General features: G+C 39.3%; 1 protein-coding gene across 1 annotated transcript in view; it reads left to right on the top strand.

Annotated features, from left to right (window-relative positions):
* LOC122791730 (signal peptide, CUB and EGF-like domain-containing protein 2) overlaps nucleotides 1-16,916 on the top strand; it is a 1,774,756-nt gene that overhangs the window by 952,302 nt on the left and 805,538 nt on the right. The gene's annotated exons all lie outside the window — the stretch shown is intronic.

Raw genomic sequence — 16,916 nt, 5'->3', positions numbered from 1 at the left:
TTGCTGTTTGTTTGATGTGCTTGTGTTGTGCGTATGTGTTTCGGAGCAGCAAATTTTTTCCATGGGAAAAAATTCGCTGTTCTGAATGTTCGATATTTTCATGTTTAGATGTTTTGGGGCCGATGAAATAGCGTTCACTATTTTCATCTTTTAATAACGTGATATAAACAATCTGAGAGTACAGTAAATTTTCTCCCATAAAGATAGGGCTGCAGCTTTTGCAATGCCCACACTATGGCCAAACACTCTTTCTCCATGGCTGCATAACACTCTTCTCTAGGTTGGAGTCTACAGCTGAGATGTACCACTGGGTGCTCTTCTCCTTCTGCATAAACTTGAAGTACAGCCCCCACCTCATAATTTGAAGCATCCACCTGTACAATAAATTCTTTATTGTAATCTGGGCTGTCAAACACAGGGGTCCTCCCAAAATCTCCATAAGTTTTTGGAATGCCTGTTCACAATCTGTGCTCCACACTACCATGTCCGATTTATTCTTCTTACTTAGTTCAGTAAGTGGTGCAGCTATGGTACTGTAATTGGGCACAAATTTCCTATAGTACTCTGCTCTCCTTAGAAATGCTCTGACTTGTTTCTTAGTAACAGAAACTGGCCACTGTTGAGTAGCTTCCAGCTTGACAGGTTCTGGCGTAATTTTACCCCTTCCCACTTTCTGTCTTAAGTAAGTGACCTCTGCCATGCCCACTTGACATTTACTGGGTTTAATGGTTAATCCTGCCCTACTTAATGTATCAGAGACCCACCTAACATGTTGGAGATGATCCTGCCAGGAATGGCTGTAAATAGCGATGTCGTCCAAGTTTGCTAGAGCATAATCCCCTGCTCCTACTAAGGTACAGTCTACCAGCCTCTGGAAAGTTGCTGGGGTATTTTTCATTCGAAAAGGCATCCTGGTAAATTCATACAATCAGTAAGTGGTTACAAACGCTGACCTTTCTCTAGCAGCAGAAGTCAATAATACCTGCCAGTATCCCTTAGATCAACAGGGGTCAGATGCCTAACCCCACTCAGCTGTTCTAGGGCTTCATCTGTTCTCGGCATGAGGTATGCATCTGACTCTGTGCAACTATTTAGTTTCCTGTAGTCTACACAGAATCTCACACTGTCATTCTTCTTTGGTACAAGCACTACTGGGGGAGCCCAAGGACTGTTAGACTCTTGAATTACCCCCAGTTCTAGCATTTCCCTTATTTTTTCTTTGAGTCTGGTTCACTCTCTAAAGTACTCTATAAGGAACCTGCTAGGTTTTTGGGGTCCTATGTCCATGTGGTACTGCACCTAGTCAGTACACCCAGGTTTCTCTGTGAAAATATCCCCAAATTCCTGCAGTACTGTTTTTATCTCCCGGATTTCATTAGGAGTTAACTGCTACAATATGGCGATCTCTTCCACAGAGGTGTCGATCCTAGCCTCACCCAAAAGTTTGGTTACCATATCCCTTTCAGACTCTTCCTGCCATCCACTATGAATGTTCAATACTAGGGCCTTTCCGTCATGATAAAGTTTTATCATATTCACATGGTACAACATGTGCCCTTGTCTCCTACCTACCAAATTTACCATATAGTTCATGTCATTGATTTTCCTCACCACCTCAAAGGGTCCATTACAAGCTGCTTGTAACTTATGTCTTAACAGGAACAAGTACCATCACCTTCTGTCCCTCAGCATACTCTTGGGCTCGAGCATTCCTGTCATACCACACCTTCTTTTGTTGTTGGGCCACTGCTAGGTACTCTTGAGCTAAACTCATGAGCTCCATAAGTCTTGTTCGAAAGTTGAGAACATAAGCCATAACAGACTCCTTGTGAGATTCACTCTCACCTCCCCACTCATCTCGAATTAAGTCAAAATGCCCCCTCACCCTGTGCCTGTATAACAACTGTAAATTCCTGTAGTACTTCCCTGTATGCAAATAACAGATTGGGCAAATACTTGTCCCACTCCCTTTTAAACTGGTCTGCAAATGCTAGTCTTTGATGTAGAGTTTAATCTCTCCACAAGAGCATTAGTCTGGGGATGGTAGGGGATGGTCTTTAGATGTTTCACCCCACAATGCTTCCACAGACAAGTCAGCAGGTCTGAAATTAAGTTGGCACCTCGGTCAGTCAGTATTTCCCATGGAAAACCTACTCTGCTGAAGATTTCTAGCAAAGCATTTGCCACCTTCTCTGCCTCAGTAGATGACGGAGCTGCCACCTCAAGATGTCTGGTAGCATAGTCCACCACCACCAAGATGTATTTCTTTCTTGTAGAACTTGGAGTACTCAGAGGTCCCACAATATCCAGTGACACTCTCTGAACAGCTCTTCGATAACAGGCAGAGGCATTAACGGAGCCTTAGCCTTCTCCCCTGCTTTACCAACTTTGTGGCACTGTTCACATGTCCTACAATATCCTCCCACATCCCTCACTGTCCCAGGCCAATAGATATTTTGCAGAATATGTCTCTTAGTATGTCTTATGCCCATATGACCTGAGAAAGGAATGTCATGTGCTATGGCTAAAATTAAATAAAATAAAAATGAGACACTCACACTTTCCCACCTATCTGTTGTAAAGAGAGGAATTTAAGGAATGGGTAGTGGATATTATTCAGGAGCTATTCAAGAGGATAGAAATTACTTATGAAAATATAGCTAGGGAGTGGGATAAAATTAAGATGGAGTTTAAATATAGGGAGGAAATAAAAGAAAGGGAACTATGGTTAAGAAGTAACATGAATTATTTAGAAGGACTGACAAATGCTAAAGTATTGCAGAATAGGGGAATCTCACAGAACAAGAGAAGGATCAACTGCAGAATGCTAAGCAGAAAATAAGGGATTACCTCAGTAATATGCACGAGTTTAGAAAGATTGCTGTTAAATCACAGTTTTTGATAATAACTCTAGAGCACAAAAACCTTTAATACAATGACTCAAGCAACAGAAAGTAGAAAGGGCTTATTGCGGAGCCTAAAACAAGGAAGGTAACAAGAGATCTCATTAGAGGTATTAGAAATATTTCAGAAATTCTATGATAGCCTGTATAAAATAGAGAAGTATGGAAATTAAGAAAAGATATAAATGGAAATGTTTATGGAAGAATTAAATATGCCAAGATTAGAGGTAAATGAGGTTCAATTAACAGTTAGGCTAGGAGGAGATGAGCTAAAAATTGTGATGTATATCCAATCTACAGGAAAGTCCTCAGAAACAGATGGTATTCCTATAGAAGTTTGGAAGCCAGGAGGGAAAAAAAACTGATAAAGATCTGGAAGGTTTTGTTTAACAGTGTTTTAAGAGGAGGAGAAGTACTGACATCCTGGAAGAAAGCAGTGGTAGTTGTAATACCCGAAGAAGGTAAAGCTCCATCAGATCCAGCTTCATATAGGCCCATTTCAATACTAAACCATGATTATAAAGTGTTCATGGCTATAATGGCTAAATGAATGGCAAAAGTAATGCCAAAATTGATAGATATGGATCAGTGTGGTTTTATGGAAGGAAGGCAAACATTTGACAACAATAACAGAACATTGATGATCCAGAGGGAAGCAGAATGTAAGAAAATAACATTGTTGTTGGTGGGTCTTTATGCAGAGAAAGCATTTGATGAAGTAAGCTGGGACTTTATGAGCATGGGCAATGGAAGCATTTGCATTTCCTGAAAAAAATTATAAGGTCGATTAGGAGGATATATGAGGGATCCGAGACAAAAAATTAAAGTAGATGGGGTTCTCTCTGTTAATTTCTGCTTGAGCAAAGGAACCAGGCAGGGGTGTCTTCTTTCCTCTTTGTTATTTGCATTATATTTAGAACCATTGGTTAAGAAAATAACGGACTCAGAAATTTAAGTTTATAATCAGTATGGTAGTCAAGAAAAGCTGGTTGTATTTGCAGATGATATTGTTTTATACCTGACAAAACCAGAAAGAGACATTACAGTGTTGTGGAACATTTTGAGACAGTTTCAGATTTTTACAGGATATAAAATTAATGAAGCTAAAACAAAGGCAATAGCGGTAAATTGTGTACCCACATAGGAATTGGTTCAGCAATAACCGTAATTATGGGGTCATGATAAAATTAAGCATTTAGGAGTATGGATTAAAAATGATTATGGTGTGGCAGCTAAGTATATGTGGGAAGTAAATAAGTAAAAGATAATACAAAAAAAATGAGAAAATGGAAGCTTTGGTATATGGCTATGGATAGTAAGATACAAGCAGTTAAAATGTTTTAGTCCCATTTCTCTTATACACAGATCAGGCATATTTTTATCGACCAGAGAAGAATTTGTTTATAGCAATTAATAAAGAGCTGAAGAACTTTCTCTGGGAGGGGAAGATGGCAAGAGTCAAGAAGTGGGATAAGCTGATTTTTCCAGCAGAACAGGGTGGATTGGGATTACCCGATTTGAAAGGGTATTTCAGAGCTACACAGTTAAGGCTCCTATACATAGCACAAGCAGAAAACTACAATTCAAAGTGGAACGGGATGATGATGAAATAGGGGGGAAGGTTCAAGAACAAGGAGAGACTGCTATTTTGGATGCATGTCCTTAAGGAGAATAACAATAACCATACAGACTATTATTTTTATAATGTAGCAGAAAGTATCCTAAGAACTAAGCCAACAAAGGAGTGGAGAAAGGAGATTCTGCCAATAGGGATGACTGCAATTAGGGATATAGACAGTAGGCAAGAGGGTTCTGGAATTTATTGGTGAAAACTGGTGAAGGAACCAAGGTATTGGGAGCAAATAATTAGAGAGGGAAAGGTAGAAGAATGGGAAGAGGCCAAGAATTTATTTGGACTATAGGCTAGAGATTGCTTTCCCTGTCAAGGATTGATATCAGAGTATACGCAAAGAAAAAGCAATAGGAGGATCCGAAGAAAAAGACCAGTACTGGTAGAGTTTCTAGTACAATCTAGAACAGAAGCTGCTATAAAAAAAGGAATAATTAGTAGAGCGTACAAAGCATTACATGATAACTATAAGAATCAATCAGAGGAGGTTAGAAAGTATTGGGAAGAGAGACTGGATAAGCAGTTCACAAAGAAAACACTGGGGGAGGATATATGTGTCTCTCCCAAATATGCAAAAAGTCTAGAAGATTTAGGATCTTATTTATTTTATTTATATTTATTGACATTTGTTAACCAGGTTTGTCCAACTGGGCTTGTGTCCCATTTTCAGTGGAGACCCGAGGAGAAAAGCTCCAGTAATACATTTTAAAACAAGTACAATTTTAAACAATATTGATATAATAGCAGTTATAGCAAAACGATTCACATATGTTGGGATACATGCATGAAGTTAAAGTTGCATTAAAAAGAAGCTAAATAACAATTTTACATTGATATAGTTTGGTAGGTCAGCAATGAACACTTTTTGTTTGTATAAAATTGTGCAAATGCATAGTAGACACATTGGAGATAGAGGTATAATGAGGTACTCAGTATGGTCCTTTTGAGGGTACATAAAGGGAAGGAAGACTAGGTAGGGTCATGGCAAGGGCAGGTTCTGGAATTGAGAAACTAAGCTTTTAGTTAATTTTTAAAGTGTGAGGTGTGGGAGATTTAATGTAAGTCAAGGGGAAGTTTGTTCCAAGCATGGGCAAATGAGTGTTTGTAGAGTAGTTTGCCTACTGACCTTTTCGGGTGGTAGATATTAAGTAATTCTTGGTTAGACTTATGGAGGGTCCAGGATGGGATGTAGATGGAGACTAAGGAAGATAGAGATGGACAGAAGAAGGGTTTATAAAGAATAGTGTGTAGGATATGAAATTGATAAGATAGCAGAAACTGGGGAAGTTCAAGCCATTGAAGAGAGTTTAAAGAAATGCAGTGGTGTGAGTTGCATGGGGAGTTAGTAATGAATCTGGCTATTTTATGGTAAGTCTGTTGCAGTTTGTTTAGAGTGGAGGCCTGGATATTGGTAAGAACTGGGGCTACGTATAAGAGGGGGAGGGGAGGAGGAGTGCCTGGCCCAGGGTAAGTCTAGATTCAGGGGTTAGGAATTTTTTGTTCTGATATAGCAGACCTAGTTTCTGTTTTTTTTTTTTTATACATTGGAGTATGTGTAGGTTGAACTTGAGTTCGTCATCGATAATGACCCCTAGGAGTTTTGTGTGGGTGTCAGGTTGGATATTTGTATTGTTAGAAGATGTAATAAAAAAGGAGGTTTTGTGATGAGAAAGAGAACGGGGAAGGAAAAGTAGGAGTTTGATCTTTTTAGTATTTAGGATCAATAGGTTGTCAGAGAGCCATTGTTCAGTGGACAGTAGGGCCTGTTGGATCAGGGAGTGTAGTTTAGGAATGTTATTTGAGATGGATATAAGTGTGGAGTCGTCGGCATACTGAATAAGGGAGGATTTTTTGCATGAGGTGTAAAGATGTTAAACAAAAGGTGTCCCAAGATGGAGCCTTGGGAAACACCAGTAGAGATGGATAGGAAAGATGAGGAGGATGAGAGCCATTTGACAGATTGTTCCCTGCCAGATAGGTAAATATTAAACCAGGCAAGTTCGGAGGGGGATAGGTGGAGATTTGCGTGTTTGGATAGTAGTAGAGGATGAGACAGTATTTTGAGAGATCCAGGAAATGAGTTTATTGTTGTCTAGGGCCTCTGCAATGACATGAGTAAAGGAGAGGAGGGCAGTGGTGGTGCTGTGGTGAGGACAAAATCCATGTTGGGTAGGGGTAAGTAAGTGGTGTGTGAGGAGGTGATTGAGAAGCTGTGAGTGAATATTTTTTTCTAATATCTTGGAGAGGGGGGACAGAATGGCAATGGGTCGCTAGTTTGAGGGGTCAGTGGAGTTTCCACCTTTGTGAAGAGGGATAGTGAAGAAAGATTTCCAAAGGGTGGGGACAGTTGATTCCAGAATAGATCGATTAATTAGTATAGATACAGGATAGGCAATTAAGTCAGCAGCAAGTTTGAGGAATGTAGGAGATAGATTGTCAGTGGAAGGAGAGCAAGGTTTTAACTTGAGTAGTAGAGATTTGATGTAAGTAATGGGAACTGGCTCAAAAGAAAACAAAGTTGTGTTAGTGGGACTTGGAGAGGTGGGTGTCGAAGTAGAGTTTGGCTTAGAGGTTACCAGATTTTGGATGGAAGAGATAAAATGTTTATTCAGGAGGGTAGCTGTTTCCTGAGAGGAAGAGTTAGGGGTATGGGGAGGGATTAGAGGGCTTTCCAGGATAGAGGATGTTGTTGATAGTTTACCAAAATTTTTGAGGATTGGATTTGTTATTAAGCTGAGCAGAGCTATAGTATAACTTTTTGTCATTAGTTGTATGTTTTTTGCAAAGTTCCTCAGTTGCCTGTATTTTTGAAGAAAAGGTGGTTGTTTAGTTTTAGTCCAGGTTTTCCAAGCATAATCTCTTTGTTTCATAAGGGACCTAGTCTCTTTGGAGAGCCAGGGAGCATGGTTTGATTTTACTCTGATCTTCCCATATGAATACTCTAAGGAGTTTAGAGTATTCATGAAGATGCTATTGAAAGTGCTTACAGCATCGTTTACGGGGAGGTGTTTTAGAATGGACTATTCTATGTTGTGGAGAATGGAGTTAAATTGGGATGAATTGAAAGTTGATAGTTTTCGACTGTCTTTGATAAGGTAGGGTTTAGGAATATGGAAGTAGTGTCTTAAGATGGTGGTAGGGAGGTGATCACTGAGGGAGTTAGATAAGGTGGTGGGATTGTGGTATTGGTGGGGGGAATTGGTAAGGATCCAGTGTATGATGGAGTTGGAAGAGGAATTTTTATGGAAGCGAGTGGGAGATGTTATAAGTTGGTGGAAGCCGTGTAGGTGGATACTGAGTTGGGGGAGTCAGTTGTGAGTTTGGACCAATCAATGTTGACATCACCAAGGATAAGTGTCTCATATGGTATGTTGTGGGAGAACCAGGATAGGATGTTTTCAAGAATGGGCAGACTGTTACCCGGAGGAAGGTAAATAGAGGCAACTGCAAGTTTTTTGTGGGGATTCAGATGGCAGTTAAGGATGATGATTTCAGCTGGGAGGAAGTCAGGAATTGGGGAAGGGTATGGTGAGAGGTTAAGAATGTTTGAGTAGAGGATGGCCACGCCACCACCTTTTTTTTTTACAGGTCTATCAGATCAGAAGATATTATAACCCGGTGGAAGTATTTCACTATTTGAGATGTGTGGCTTGAGCCAGGTTTCAGATAGGGAGAGGATGTGAGGGGTATTGAGAGCTATCCATGAGTGCAGCTCAGTGACTTTATTTGCTAGACTGTGAATATTCAATGAGTAAATAATTAAGTATTTGGATGGAGATGATTGTTGTGACTGAGGTTGGTGACTGTTACAGGAGTAAGATGGGGGCAGTGTAGAGGTACTTTTGGGAAGAGAAGAGGGGCCAGGGTTGGGATAGATATCTCCAGAACAAACTAGGTTTTTTAGTGAGGAGATTATGTGTATTAGATGCTAGATGGAGTTTGTATAGTTTTGACGTAGCTTTGTGGGAAGGTTTAAAAACCTGTATTATGGATAGTTTATATGGACTTGAGATAGAGGTAGTAAATAGATTAGGGGAGATAGTGAAAGATGAAGTAGTTGGATATATGTTGTATGAGTGAGAAGTTGGTGAACATAGGAGTGGGTCAGAGAGATTGGAGTGGTAAGAGGTGGAGATAGAGAGAATAGGGAGTAGTGTAAAAGATATTAGAAAATAATACATGTTGGAATAAAATATGGTAAGATAGAGTAGGTAGAGAGACAGTGGTATAAATGAAGTGGTGTTGACAAGGTTGACAGATTAGTAAGGTGGTTGTGGCAATAGGCAGGAAGTGGAATTATAGTGGCTAGTGGGACAGGAAGGGGAGGGATAGTTAGGTATAAAGGTAATTGGAATGGGGTGGGTGGGAATGGGGGTAGGTTAGGTGAGCGAACAGAGCGGGGCTAGCACCCTGGTCAAGATGAAGTCATAGAAACAATCAGAAAAGATAGTGAACAACTAGCTTGAGAGACAAGGATATAAAGTTTCTAAAGGTATAGTCACCCGAAATAAAATAAAAAGAAATAAAATATGAGCAGAAGTAAGCTTACAAAAGGACACTGGCCTCAAACTACACAAGTAGATTTACTTGAAGGAAACCCAGTGCTGTATGGTTAAAATAAGCTACAATAGAAAGGGGCTTTGCAGGGGGACAGAGATGTATTACTAGCAGCTAAAAGCAGGGAAAAACATAAAAAAACATTAATATGTAAGAGTTTGAAGACAGTAAAATAGGGCAGGTGCACTAGGAAAGGCAATTATGAGTGAGGCTAGAAATGAATTCAGGGAAGGGTAAAGTGCATTACAGGAGAATATACACAGAAACAGTATAAGGATAGTGGGTAACCAAAGAGAAAGGATAGGAGCTACTGGCGTCTGCTTTTCATGGTGACTAGCAAAAAAACACTGTAAATTCTTGTTGTGCTTATAAAGTCTATTATTAATTAAAATATTAGCTTATGTAGTAGTTATTTACTGGGACACATACTAAAGTGGTATTATTTTAAGCTTAAAATGGTGGCTTCCGGACAGATAGAGTTGCAGAATATCTGTTAAAGTCCTCAAATCTGTGCTGCCTGTACTGTGGCCAGGAGAAAACCAGAGGGAAAAATCCACTAGGGCTATAAAAACAGAGAGGGGGGAGATTAGTTATGAGCAAGTAATTCAGGAAAAGAGCGAGAGACAAAAATACCATGGGTAGAGAGGAAAAAATTAATACAGGTAGGCAGAGACAGTATACCTAGCATTCATTTCCATTGTATGAGTGTCTTACACACATAGCTAGCTAAGAACACAGCAGTGTTTACACCTATGCATAAAGTAATGCAGAACAACAGTAGTTAACAACAGCACAGTGTAGACATACACAAGGCAATAATTTATAAAGCAGGAAAACAGAAATCCAGGATACTGAGGACAACAATTGGTACACTTTCAGGCAATAGTTCTTTCTTTTACCTTAGTTCTGCACCAAGAAATTACAGTGAAAATAGTATAGATGCATCTAAATGTGAAGTTAAGGTGGCTGTTGCTCCTTGCAACAAGAAACTTAGTTGGTAAATATGCACATTTACAGTTTTCTTTCATTAAAAACAAGAAATAATATATGTACAATTCAAACTCTAAGCTACCTGTGGTCATAAGGTGCTGGAGCTCCTTGTGACAGGGAAAATAGACTTTAAATATTCACAAAACTAGAGTCGTGAGAAAAAGTACACCAAAACTGCATATGCAAGCAATATTCATCTCAATATAATCACAAAATACTATATGACCTAAAGCAGATAAAGCAACATAATAATCACCAAATATTGTAAGATTTAAAGCAGTTAAGGCAACAGAAAAGGCATCACAAAACAGCTAATACCAATGAATCGAAAGTTTAACTTATTCAGAGCAGCAGAGGCTCAGCAGCATGAAGGGGAAAGAAGGTTTCAAAATGGCTCCTGCTGTTGTAAAGCACCTATGATGACTAGGAAGAGGAAGTGAGGTGAGGGGGGAGGGGTAATGACTAATACTGGGCTGGGCTAGCACCCTGGTCAAGATGAAGTCATAGAAACAATCAGAAAAGATAGTGAAAAACTAGCTTGAGAGACAAGGATATAAAGTTTCTAAAGGTATAGTCACCAGAAATAAAATAAAAAGAAATAAAATATGAGGAGAAGTAAGCTTACAAAAGGACTCTGGCCTCAAGCTACGCAAGTAGATTTACTTGAAGGAAACCCAGTGCTGTATGGTTAAAATAAGCTACAATAGAGAGGGGCTTTGCAGGGAGAGAGAGATTTATTACTAGCAGCTAAAAGCAGGGCAAAACATAAAAAAAATTAATATGTAAGAGTCTGAAGACAGTAAAATAGGGCAGGTACACTAGGAAAGGCAATTATGAGTGAGGCTAGAAATTAATTCAGGGAAGGGTAAAGTGCATTACAGGAGAATATACACACAAACAGTATAAGGATAGTGGGTAACCAAAGAGAAAGGATAGGAGCTGCTGGCGTTTGCTTTTCGTGGTGACTAGCAAAAAAAACCACTGTAAAATCTTTGTTTGGAAATGTTTAAATAGGTATTTTTATACCCCAAGTAGACTCCAAATAAATTTTCTTCAGGTAGACAGCAAATGTTGGAGGTGTGATGGGGAAGAAAGAAGATTTGGAAGATATTTTCTGGAGTGTAATGAGCTGTCAAACTTTAAAGATTCCCTGCAGACTACTTTGTCAGAGATGCTGGGTGAGCAAATTGGTGTAACTAAAGATGTTATTTTTGTGCTGTGATACAGACTCCGAATTGCCTAGTCATAGTAAGGCCTTGCTGAGTCTAATTATGCTGGCTGCCAAAAAAGGCAAGTACTAGAAGGTGGAAATCAAAGTCTAAACCAACTTTACTAGACGTAGTGAGTATAGTATAGTAACAGAGATAAAACAACTGGAATTGGGATCTTTAGAAAAGGGTAGGAGCAAATTACATAGAAAAAAAATGGGAATTGTGGGAACAATACATACAGCAGAGGAATAAGGTTTAAAAGAAAGCAGGATTTGAATGAGCTATGTAATGTTTGACAATGATTGGGTAGATTGTAAGTGATGTATAATGTTTGCAATTGGGGCTGTGTCAGTATGGTTTGTGATTCAAAATGCTTTCAACTAGGATTGTGTTAGCATGGTTTGTTTTCACTTATATAAATATATGATTGTCTGTGTCATAAGTGATATTTTAAAAAGATGTTTCTTGTTTAACACAAAAAAGAGGAGAGTGTGGGACTGGTACACTGATCTCCCTGGAGTAGTTACATCTCCCTATTATTTTCAACAGGCTGCACTAACAGAAGAATGGTTACCTTTTAATAGCACATTAATAATGAACTATAACCCCATTGTGCTTACATGCCATTAAGGGTACCAGTTTGGCAGCCAGCATAATTAGACTCAGCAAGGCCTTACTTTCTCCTTTGTGTCTGAACTTGCAACTCATTAACCCCAGCACTTACACTCAGCCTGGTACAAATCAACCTGGAAGCTATTTCCCTTTTATCCTGACAAAAGGTGGTGTCTCCCCATCCCTCCTGGTATGCTCGAATTTAGTCCCCTCCATACACACCCCTGGCATGCAAGTGATTTCCCCCACCACACACACACAAAATAACATGATAGTTAATGGCCTCTGTTTTCTAGTGTCTGGTATCCTTAGCTGTCATCACTTTTCCCAATGATGATTTACTCCTGGGTGCCTACCCAGCATCCATGCCTATGGATGGTGTAATGTTTTGACACCATCTCACATGCTGACTACAGTCTGTTTTTGTCTTAAACACTGGATAGTCACTGTATACTGTCCTAGCCATCCACTGCTGCACCATGCACTTGCTAACAGCAATGTCTTTTGGCTTTTCCTAGTTAGTGGCTGCCAGAGTGGATCACTAGTCTGCAGATTGATTGGCAGTGGTGTTTTTACAGTGTCGGGTTGCCAGCCCGGCACCCAGCCTTCACAGAAGGCACACACATACACACACACACCTACCTGTATGTCTTTAAAACTCACTCGACTACAGGGAGGACATGCAGACTCCACACAGAAGGAGATTCAGCCGAGAATCAAACCAGAGAACCTCTTGGTGTGATGCAGCAATGCTTAACTGCTGCACTACTGCAGCCTTGCACATGCACTTGCTAACAGAATGCATAATAATTCCATTTAAATATCACATTTCAGTAGTGCTGCATTGCTTGACCTGTTCAGCAAACAATGCCATGTGACTGACCTTTCTGAACCCCCCCTCATTGCAGCTCAACTCTGCCTCCCCTGTTGCTCCCTCAGTATTGTAGATGTCTGTGGCACAAACCTAAAGCACTGTTGACACTCTTCCTGAATTCCAGACATGAACTGGTTTCCCTTTTGGTTTAAATTTTGGTTATAGCACATACAACTTATCCATAAAAAATGGAGTAAACTACATAAATGTATTGCTGTCATCTTTTCTGTTATACCATTTGAAGCTAATATTATTTCAAGCTGTATTACATCAAAATATGCTTTGTACAGGCGTAGGTATTTCATAAACAGACTTAAGAAGCTTAGGACCTTAAGATTAGACTACATATTGTATGACCTTCACTTTTGTTTTTATTTTTTTAATTTTAATTGTATCTTGATTTTTTGATGGCAAATCTGATGAGGTACCTCTTATAATCAATTATCAAGGTCAAACAAATGAAAAAGGAAAAAAAAACAATACAAGTGTTACAGCTGCAGGTACTTTCTTCCCTAAAATAAATACTTAGTACCTTTAAATAACGTTTCATCAAATAGTTTGAAAATAGATGCCTGAATTGTATAAGCAGCCTCTAATTTTTGGTCTGGAGATTGAGATGGATCGGTGCTACTGACTGTTGCCTTAAAACATGAGGCTCTGTGTACTGAAGTTCAAAGACAAGCTGCCCAAATTTTAACTTCCAACCCATGCTCTAAGATATACTACAGAAGTAAGCGTAGACTCTGAACCTTTCAAGTTCAAAATGTGCTTTTGTGGTGTGTGTGTGTGTGTGTGTGTGTGTGTGTGTGTGTGTGTGTGTGTGTGTGTGTGTGTACGTGCTTGTGAGAGAGAGGAGCACTTTGTAACGTGGCCATAATATATGACAGGTGATGAAACTTGGGACTGGAAATGTGAAATACAGTGTAACTAAATGCCAAAATCTTTTGGTCTACATATTGTATAAATTCATAAGGTATTACAAATGTAAAGCATTTTCATTAAAATGCAAGTCAAGTTTGCCATCTATGAAGCACAGAGGGTTTATTAAGTTCCCAAATGAACGAGGTATCTACTGTGGGTATAAAAAGTTTACGCACACCTGTTAAGATGCCAGGTTTTTGTGATATAAAAAAATGAGACCACAATAAATCATTTCAAAACTTTTCCCACCTTTAATGTGACCTATAACCTGTGCAATTCAATTGGAAAAAAAAAAACAAATTTGTTAGGGGAAAAAATATAAAAAATAAAAAACGTACAATACGCTGGTTCCATAAGTGTGCACCCCCTTAAACTAATACTTTGTTGTATGTGTGGACCATTAAACTAAAACTTTGTTGAAGCACCTTTTGATTTAATTACAACATGCAGTCTTCTTGGGTAGGAGTCTATCATCATGGCATATCTTGATTTGGCAATATTTGCCCACTCTTCCATGCAAAAGCGCTCCAAATCTGTCAGATTGCGAGGGCATCTCCTGTGCACAGCCCTCTTCAGGTCACCCCACAGATTTTCTATTTGATTTAGGTCTGGGCTTTGGCTGGGCCATTCCAAAACTTTCATTTTTTTCTGGTGAAGCCATTCTTTTGTTGATTTGGATGTATGCTTGGGGTCATTGTCGTGTTGAAAGGTGAAATTCCTCTTCATCTTCTAGCAGATGCCTGAAGGCTTTGGGCCAAAAATGACTGGTATTTGGAACTATTCATAATTCCCTCCACCGTGCCTAAAGCTCCAGTTCCAGCTGAAGAAAAGCAACCCCAAAGCATATTGTCACCGCCATGCTTCACCGTGGGGAATGGTGTTCTTTTGGTGATGTAAAGTGATGTTTTTGCACCAAACGTACTTTTTAGAATTGTGGCCAAAAAGTTCATCCTTGGTCTCATCAGACTATAACACATTTTCCCACATGCTTTTGGGAGACTTAAACTATTGTTTTGCAAATTTTAGCTGGGCCTGGATGTTTTTCTGTGCAAGAAAAGGCTTCCATCTTGCAATCCTACCCCATAGTCCAGATGTGGAGAATACAGGTGATTGTTGTCACATGTAGTACACAATTAGTACTTGCCAGAAATTCCTGCAGCTCCTTCACTGTTGCTGTAGGTCTCTTCACAGCTTCCCTGATCAGTTTTCTTCTTGTCTTTTCATCAATTTTGGAGGAACTTACAGTTGTCCATATTTTCTCCACTTTTTGATGGCTGTCTTCATTGCGTTCCATGGTATATCCAGTGCTATGGAAATTTGTTTGAATCCTTCTCCTGACTGATACCTTTCAACAATGCGATCCCTTTGATGACTTGTAAGCTCTCTGCGAACCATGGCTTTTGCTGTAGCAGGCAACTGAGTAAATATCAGGAAAATCCTACTAGGACAGCTGAACTTTATTTGGGGTTAATCAGAGACTCTTTAATTGATGGCAAGTGTGTACCCAAGAAGACTGTATGCTGTATTTAAATCAAAAAGTGCTTCAACAAAGTATTATTTTAAGGGTGTGCACAGTTATGCAACCAGCTTATTGTATGTTTTTTATCTTTTATATTTTTCCCCAAACAGATTTGTTTGTTTTTTAGTTGAATTGTACAGGCTACAGGTCACATTAAAGGTGGGAAGAGTTTTGAAATAATTTATTTTGGTCTCATTTTTTTATATCACAAAAACCTGGCATTTTAACATGGGTGTGTACACTTTTTATATCCACTGTACACACACAGACGCACACACACACACACACACACACACACACACACACACACACACACACACACACACACACACACACACACACACACACACACACAGATGTATATAGATGGATGAGTAAATAGTTTTCAGTACTTCTATAGTGATTATAGGTTTTGTTGATTAGACCGATATTTAGTGCAGTGCTCTTATTTTTGTTGCACTAGTGTTTGTACCCATTAACATGTACATGTGTTTTGTATGCTTTAAAATTTTAAATGGATAAATCTGGGGAAAAAAGAGCTGAAGAAAATGTACCAGATGTGGCCAATAGATTCCAGCCCTGGACACCCATGATCTCTAAATGGTGTGCCCGGGGGACAGAATCTCTCTCTGAGGACTGCTCTGTCTGCAAAGTCTTTAGTAAAAAAATAAGTTAATTTTTAAAAGCTTGCTTTCCTCTGAGCAGTCAGTAGAGAAGCCCATGAAGGAAATGGCAAACATTAACTCCTTCCTTCCAATACAGCCCATTTGAGGGTCTGTATTACAACTTCGAACTAAAACTAGTACAAACATTGTAATAGCAAACACTAAAGTCCGAAAGTGGAAAATAGCAAAGCCACGGCACATCGACTTTTTTCCCAGGGAAAAAAATCAGGCAGTTTTCAGGGCTCTGCTATTTCCTCCACTGTGGTGCGATTTCGGAGTTGGTATATATTTAATTTGGGGGGCAACACCCCCAACGTCAGTTTAAGGTTAAGTTTTTTTTTTGTCATGAAACAGTGATTTTTTTTTCCCTGGGAAAAAAATTGCTGTTCTGTGCTTTCGATTTTGTTGGGTTTCAGACAGCAGGGTTCGATATTACAATGATTGAACTTTTGTAAGTTCAACGTTGTGATATAGACCCCTTTTGAGTGTGTACATTTAACTCCCAGTGAGTATGGCTTGAGCCTTTAAAAAATGAAGTTATCACCTTAGAGTCCTAACAAATACTTATTGACAGAGGACAAATATCAATATAATTGTGTTTGCCATCATGTATGCTTCAAGATAAAATATTCTGACACCTTGTATGTAGCATAGTTTTGGTATTATTAATGCAAATATGAACAAGCAATATTTGATGCCTAGAGGAGCAGTAGGAGGTAACTACAGAAATGCCTGGAGATGCACTTGGCTGTAATGAAAGATAGGGACTCATAACCCAAGAAGAGGAAGGCATTAGACTTTGGCCCTTCTTTGGCATAAAAAGCACCAAGAGAGGATCTCTGCTTTTGGAACTGTTACAGTTGAAACCAGTTGTGAGCCATGACTAGTCACCAAAACACCAGTCTTTTCTTATAGAGGGAATTACCTTGTTTCATCTCCAACCCCCCTTTAACCTCCTACTTATGAGTTTTGAGGTGCTTTGAGTGATTAGGATGCTGACTGAGAAGGAATAATGAAGGCCCTTTTGAAGAAAA

Source organism: Protopterus annectens, chromosome 17.part0, assembly GCF_019279795.1.
Source record: "Protopterus annectens isolate FY-2018-M chromosome 17.part0, PAN1.0, whole genome shotgun sequence".
Taxonomy (NCBI): domain Eukaryota; kingdom Metazoa; phylum Chordata; order Ceratodontiformes; family Protopteridae; genus Protopterus; species Protopterus annectens.
This window is presented reverse-complemented; position numbering and strand designations above follow the sequence as displayed.